Here is a 7658-nt window from a genome sequence, read left to right as displayed (position 1 = left end):
ACAAGACTTACTGGGTACATACACAGTAACTGGAAAAGAGTTTCCAGTGGTGAGGACAGTAAGAAGGCAAGTTATTGATATTGCAATCACACATTATTAAGAGTGAGGTGAGAGAGAACCTGGTTCAGCTATGAGGGCAATGATAGCTGTGAATAGGAACAGTGCAGGGTTCAGGTGCAGGTGTAGAGCAGAGGTGCAGGTGTAGAGCGGAGGTGCAGGTGTAGAGCGGAGGTGCAGGTGCAGAGCAGAGGTACAGGTGCAGGGCAGAGGTACAGGTGCAGGGCAGAGGTACAGGTGCAGAGCAGGGGTACAGGTGGCCTGAGGTTGTTCTGAGGTTACAGGAGGTCTGAAGTTGTTATGAGGTTACAGGAGGTCTGAAGTTGTTGGTAGAAGTCTGTGGTTACAGGAGATAGAGGTCGGTAGCAGAGTTTTAGTTAAAGGCTTCAGGGACTTCAGAGAGAGACTCAGAGGCTTTCGGGTAAAGGTCGAGAGGTTGGTGAAGGCTTCTGGTAAAGGTCGAGAGGTTGGTGAAGGCTTCAGGTGAAGGCTCAGAGAGGAGAGGAGAGGAGTTTAGCTCTAGAAGAGAAGAGGAGTGAGGCCTTGCTTTGAATGAAGGAAGGGCTTCCTTCTTATAGGAGTCGAAAGGAATCCTTTTGGCTTTACAGCTGGCCAAAATTATTAGAAGAGGACAAAGGAGGTAGATGCCATTTGTCGGCAGAGGAAAACAGTTGGCAACCATTCAGAATAGGACAAAAGAGGAAAAGAGAGGTGATATATGTGGACAAAAAAGAGAGAATCGTCGGTGCATGTGGACAAAGGAGAGGGGCCCAGATGTCGGCAGATACGACAAGAGGAGGTGTCGGTGGAATATGACAAAAGTGCTAGTGGACAAAACATATGAGCATAGGGGGATGCTCTTTGCAAAAATAAAAAGTAAAATATCTAGGCTCTTTTGGCCTTATTACAATGAGTGTTTGTCTTTGGTGGTAGGACCCTTATTTGTCCTATATACTATCTTTCTTTTGAACGGTGATGATGGTTATTCATGGTCTCTGGCAGAACTCATCCGGATCGTCTTCTTCTGGATCTGTTTCGTCTGGATTTGTTTCTTTTGGATCCTTTTGACTGAGCTGGAGATACCTATTGGTGTGTAGTGGAGAGGACTGAACTGTTTCTTCAGAAGATGTAGGTTTTCTTCCTGCTTCGACAAATATTTCTTTCATTTATTTTTCAAGTTCGTCCTTGGAAGCATGAGGGTTGGTTTGAAGCATATTTCTCAAATAGGTAGGAAAGTCGAATGAAGTGTTTGGAGTATTTGGGTTTTCCTGGTATATAGGCGCTTTGGGAGGTATTCTTTTTGGAGTGGCTTTGGCGAGATCCATTTGGAAGATATCCCACCATTTGACAGAGATGGTCTTTCCCAAACGAGGGATGTAGGTATAATCATTGGAAGTATTGGGTGAGATGGTATAATCCCATTTCATAATCCAAGGGATTTGGTATAAAGCCATGAAGTAAAGGTGAGTGTCAACTGTATTATTGGTATTATTGTATTGTATAAGTTGTTCCTGCAACTCCTTGAAAGCAGGAGGTAAAATCATAGCAGTTGATCCCCACACAAAAAACCAGTTTTGAAACCAAGTGGGGAACCTTTCGAAAATTGGTAGCCGGAACTGTAAATACCAGCTATGAGTATTGTTGGGGTTTTGATAATAGAAAAATTTATGCCAAGCTTCTATGTACTCAGCGTATTTGAAATATTTGTAAGAAAATTCAGAATTTTGTAATTTCTTCCCTTGTGCGGGATTAGAACCCCACTCAGTATAAGGAAGGAGCTGTTTTATCTGTACCTTTGAATAGGCTATGATTCTGGTATTTTGTTGGAAATAACGGACAACAGAGATGGATCCTGTTTCCATTAGAATTGCTTCATAGTACTCTCTGGTCTTAACCCCATTGATAGGATTAAGATGATTTAATAGGTATAATGGTGCAAGCTTGCTTGGATCCATGTGAACCTGATGGTCCTCAATGGAAATGTCTATTAAAAAGGCCCTTTCAATGTATTCAGATCTGGGAGTATTGGTAGGAAGAGTGGACTTGGATTGGGCAGGTGAAAAAGTAGGAGTTGAAGTACGAGCTTCTGGATATGTAATTTGATGAACTGGTGATTGAGATGGTGAACGAATATTCAGGGGTGAGGGTTCCCCTTTATATGGAACTAACCATTCAGAATAGGACAAAAGAGGAAAAGAGAGGTGTTCCAAAATACAAATTCACGGATACAGGATGATATTGATATAAACAGGAAGAGCAGTGGGATGAGGAAGAGAAAGGCATTCAAGGGTTTTTACCTTACTCTTTATTACCTTTATTGCGTGAGTATGGATGTCAGACCAAGGAGGAGGATTCTTCTTGAGTCTATCATATAATGGTTTGGAATCCAAAGCAAGGTTAGGATAAAAATCACTTACGTAATTGAGGCATCCTAAAAACCTTTGTAATTCAGTTTTATCAAGAATCTTATCAGGAAATTTATCAGCAAAAGCTATAGATCTATCTATTGGAATGATAGTGCCATGGTGTATCATATGTCCTAAAAACCTAATATTGGTTTTGAAAAGTGTAATCTTTTTGGCAGAAACCACTAAGCCTGCTTGGCTTCAGGTGCAGGTGTAGAGCAGAGGTGCAGGTGTAGAGCGGAGGTGCAGGTGTAGAGCGGAGGTGCAGGTGCAGAGCAGAGGTACAGGTGCAGGGCAGAGGTACAGGTGCAGGGCAGAGGTACAGGTGCAGAGCAGGGGTACAGGTGGCCTGAGGTTGTTCTGAGGTTACAGGAGGTCTGAAGTTGTTCTGAGGTTACAGGAGGTCTGAAGTTGTTGGTAGAAGTCTGTGGTTACAGGAGATAGAGGTCGGTAGCAGAGTTTTGGTTAAAGGCTTCAGGGACTTCAGAGAGAGACTCAGAGGCTTTCGGGTAAAGGTCGAGAGGTTGGTGAAGGCTTCTGGTAAAGGTCGAGAGGTTGGTGAAGGCTTCAGGTGAAGGCTCAGAGAGGAGAGGAGAGGAGTTTAGCTCTAGAAGAGAAGAGGAGTGAGGCCCTGCTTTGAATGAAGGAAGGGCTTCCTTCTTATAGGAGTCGAAAGGAATCCTTTTGGCTTTACAGCTGGCCAAAATTATTAGAAGAGGACAAAGGAGGTAGATGCCATTTGTCGGCAGAGGAAAACAGCTGGCAACCATTCAGAATAGGACAAAAGAGGAAAAGAGAGGTGATATATGTGGGCAAAAAAGAGAGAATCGTCGGTGCATGTGGACAAAGGAGAGGGGCCCAGATGTCGGCAGATACGACAAGAGGAGGTGTCGGTGGAATATGACAAAAGTGCTAGTGGACAAAACATATGAGCATAGGGGGATGCTCTTTGCAAAAATAAAAAGTAAAATATCTAGGCTCTTTTGGCCTTATTACAATGAGTGTTTGTCTTTGGTGGTAGGACCCTTATTTGTCCTATATACTATCTTTCTTTTGAACGGTGATGATGGTTATTCATGGTCTCTGGCAGAACTCATCCGGATCGTCTTCTTCTGGATCTGTTTCGTCTGGATCTGTTTCTTCTGGATCCTTTTGATTGAGCTGGAGATACCTATTGGTGTGTAGTGGAGAGGACTGAACTGTTTCTTCAGAAGATGTAGGTTTTCTTCCTGCTTCGGCAAATATCTCTTTCATTTGTTTTTCAAGTTCGTCCTTGGAAGCATGAGGGTTGGTTTGAAGCATATTTCTCAAATAGGTAGGAAAGTCGAATGAAGTGTTTGGAGTATTTGGGTTTTCCTGGTATATAGGCGCTTTGGGAGGTATTCTATTTGGAGTGGCTTTGGCGAGATCCATTTGGAAGATATCCCACCATTTGACAGAGATGGTCTTTCCCAAACGAAGGATGTAGGTATAATCATTGGAAGTATTGGGTGAGATGGTATAATCCCATTTCATAATCCAAGGGATTTGGTATAAAGCCATGAAGTAAAGGTGAGTGTCAACTGAAAGAGGAGTTCCTAGATTAGTAATAAATTATAAACCATTAAATAAAGTGTTACAATGGATCGGATATCCAATTCCTAATAAAAAAGATTTATTAGACAGAGTTGCTCAAGCTTGTATATTTTCAAAATTCGATATGAAATCCAGATACTGGCAAATCCAGATCCAAGAACAAGACAATATTACCAAAAATAAATCAAAATCACCTATTATCAAAAATCCAGATGAATATAACTTCTCTGCCATTATCAAAAGAGTAAGTGATCAACACACATATATATGTGTGTGTGTGTGTGTGTGTGGAAAATAATACAGTGAGACCAATTTATCTTTGGTATAGGGTGGTCACAATTAATCTTGACCATTAGATGTGAAATTGAATGGATTTATTCTGTTGATCAAGCGTATACCTCAAAATAAATTCTTTTGAACTTTGTGACGCACCCGAGCTCTTAGATTTCACATCGGATGATTGTAAATAATTGTGACAACTTTGTATCAAAAGTCTCATTTGTACACTCCCTATATATATATATATAAAGCATGAAAAATCCAACCAATCCATATGACCTAGTTCTCTGATAGGGTAGTTGATCCTCTTACAAGAACAGAGAGTCCAACACATATTCAAAACCGGTTCCCAATACTGCGTTCGGATTTCGAAACAGGTTCGTCCTATGTCGATTGCCAATCTAAATCAACAATTCCATATAGGACGATTGTCAATCTAAATCAACAATTCCATATTTCGATGGGTGGGTTTTAAAACATTGCTTTTTATTATTTTCCATATGGATTTGCACCATCTTTCAGCTTCAAATTTAGGGTTTGTTTAGATACCATCTTAGAATTTATGGTATAACGTCTCGTACAAGGTTTTTTAGAAAAACCCGAAGAGCATTGGGAGGACAAAGAGAGGAGGCATAATTACCCTTTCATTTTTTATTTTAAGTGTTAAGTCATTAGATTTAGGGAAAACTACAAAAACCTTCCAAATATACTATCTATGCAACTTATCCTGTAGCTAACATTTTCTCTCATTTTTTTTCCCATAACTACCTTTTCTCTCAAAAACCCCTCAATCCAAAAAAAAAGAAAAAAAATACTAAACTACCCTCTCTCTCTCATCATGGCTTTTACCCACGACTCTCTCTTCGTGCACTCCAACAATCCATTTAAACTCTCCGGCAATGAGGACAAGCGCTCCGAAAATACAAGGACTCGCTCCGACAGTATACCTTCTGGAGCCAAAGTGCTCCTGCAGTTGGATAGGTCGCTCAGGCAATGAGGACACACGCTCTAGCAATGCAAGGACTCGCTCCGGCAATACACTTTTTGGAGCCACAACGCTCCGGCGGTTGAATAGGTCGATCCGACAATGAAGACAAGCGCTCCAGCAGTACAGCTTTTGGAGCCACATCGCTCTGGCGGTTGAATTGGTCGCTCTGGCAATACGCTATTTGGGACCGCCAATTGACTTTTCTTTTGTACATGAAGGGTATTTTTGTCTAAATAAGAACAATTTTTACCTTGGGAGTTTTTGCGATGAAAGGTGGTTGTGGGGAAAAAAGTGAGATAAAAAATTAGCTGGGAGTTAAGTTGCATAGATAGTACACTTGGGGGGGTTTTGTAATTTTCCCTTAGATTTAGATATAAGCAGAAAAACATTTTTGAGCATAAAATTTTATGGTATAACTAACATCTATAAGTTTGTTCTTTTGAACCGGAAGAACATTAGGGAGAGATCGGCTCTAATTTACAAAATTTATAAAAAATTTCGTCTTTTTGTTTTATCTTTACCCAATTTATTCTTTTCTAAAATAAATAATATGTTATTCATACCATCTATCGACAACCGAATTTTGTTAAATTTGTTATCAAAACAAATAATAGCATTAAAAATAGGCTCAGAGATTTGTAAATTTAATCATTCTTTTACGTACATCTTCTTTTACTACAATATGACCTAAATTAGGGTGGGAAATAAATGCATTCTAAATTTCGCTAGGAAATTGCTTTTGAACTTCACCTGGCACCGATTTATTAAATCCGGCGCATAAAGGTGTCTGTAATGAAGCGGTGATCATGATTTTCAGTCTCTCAACTGTACACAGTTGACACCGATGTAGCTCCATGTTTGCACTTATCAGAGGTTTGGTAGCCTCTCTTGATAACCTACCCATGCAAACTGGCATTCCAGTGAGTTTATATGCGTTGCACGTAGTAGATCGATTTAAATACATAAAAGGAAATGTTTTGGTGTTGATGTTTTCATATAAAAATATTATATTGATGTGTAATTTATAATAGATAATTATTCGAAATCATCATTAGTGTACACTGGCAGTTCTGATAGTTATGCAATAAGTATATTATTATGCAATTCATTGCAAAATAATATAAGCTTTCTTAATATTATACTGTGGGAATTCATATATATGTATATACATTGCACTGACATATCATCATAAAAATATTATATAATAACAACAAATAATAGTTTACTATAAAAAAAGCATTATAATTAAATCTATCTATAACTACATAATTCATTTTATAACTATAATTATATAATTAGAATGTTACTAAGATTTATAATTATTTTGATAATAATACTAAGATTTTAATTAATATGTAAGTATGTGCGCACACTCGTGTTTATGTCTCGTTATATAATTAAAATATACAAATAATATTTCATAAAATCTAATATCTTCATTTAAGAAAAAGCACATTTAATAAAAACCGCCTAGTGTCAGTTAGAATATATTATTTTTCACTTTGATATATTTTTAACTCCATACATGCGATTCTTCTTTCCTAAAACTCCTTTAATCATTGGTCATATTCTGTGTGGTTTATTAGGAAGGTGTACTTTCAAAGCCTCCTGGAAGTTGCAATTTGCTGTAAAAGACTCTCATGATCACACATGAAAATTTGTTTCTTATAATATTTGAAGTTAAAAAAAATGGTGCTCATCCAGTAGATCTACAAACACTTAAAATTTTAAAAAATAGATGCATCAAAATGCACTATTTTAAGACCTTAATTCATTTATTATATATATATTCATCTCAGTGAAAATGATCAATAAAAAAGTTCTCCATTGGAAATCAAAATAACATTTTTTGATGAATTTTGAGGTGGGCCATACTTATACAATATAATATACAATATAAGGTTGAATTTATTCAAAAAAATAACACACAAAGGCTGAAACCTTGTTGAATTTATTAAAAAAAAATAACATACAAAGGCTGAGACCTTGTATAAACTCCCTTTACATATATACTCAGTGTTTGAAAACTAGGTAATTTATGATCCAAACAGCTGATTCATATGGGAATTAGTTGGGACGGACTGGTTTTGGGATGGTATGGGTCTACCCAATTCCCATCCTTTATTTTTTTATATTTATCTTTTTTATTAGCCTTTTTTTCTTATTTTTAATATATTTATCTTTTTTAAGTAAGCTTGTCTAATATTTTTTTGAGTCCCCTTACTCCCGCCCCAACCTTTTTATTTTTTATTTTTAATATTTTTAGATCACCAGTTCAAACCTATCCAAACCCAATCTGAATCGATCCTACATAGAATGATCCACCCCACCATTCGGGTTTTAAAAACAGCACA

The sequence above is a fragment of the Amborella trichopoda genome, chromosome 12, assembly GCF_054954075.1.
Source record: "Amborella trichopoda isolate Santa Cruz 75 chromosome 12, AtrichopodaSantaCruz75HAP2 v2.0, whole genome shotgun sequence".
NCBI lineage: Eukaryota > Viridiplantae > Streptophyta > Magnoliopsida > Amborellales > Amborellaceae > Amborella > Amborella trichopoda.
Note: the sequence above shows the minus strand (reverse complement) of the source record.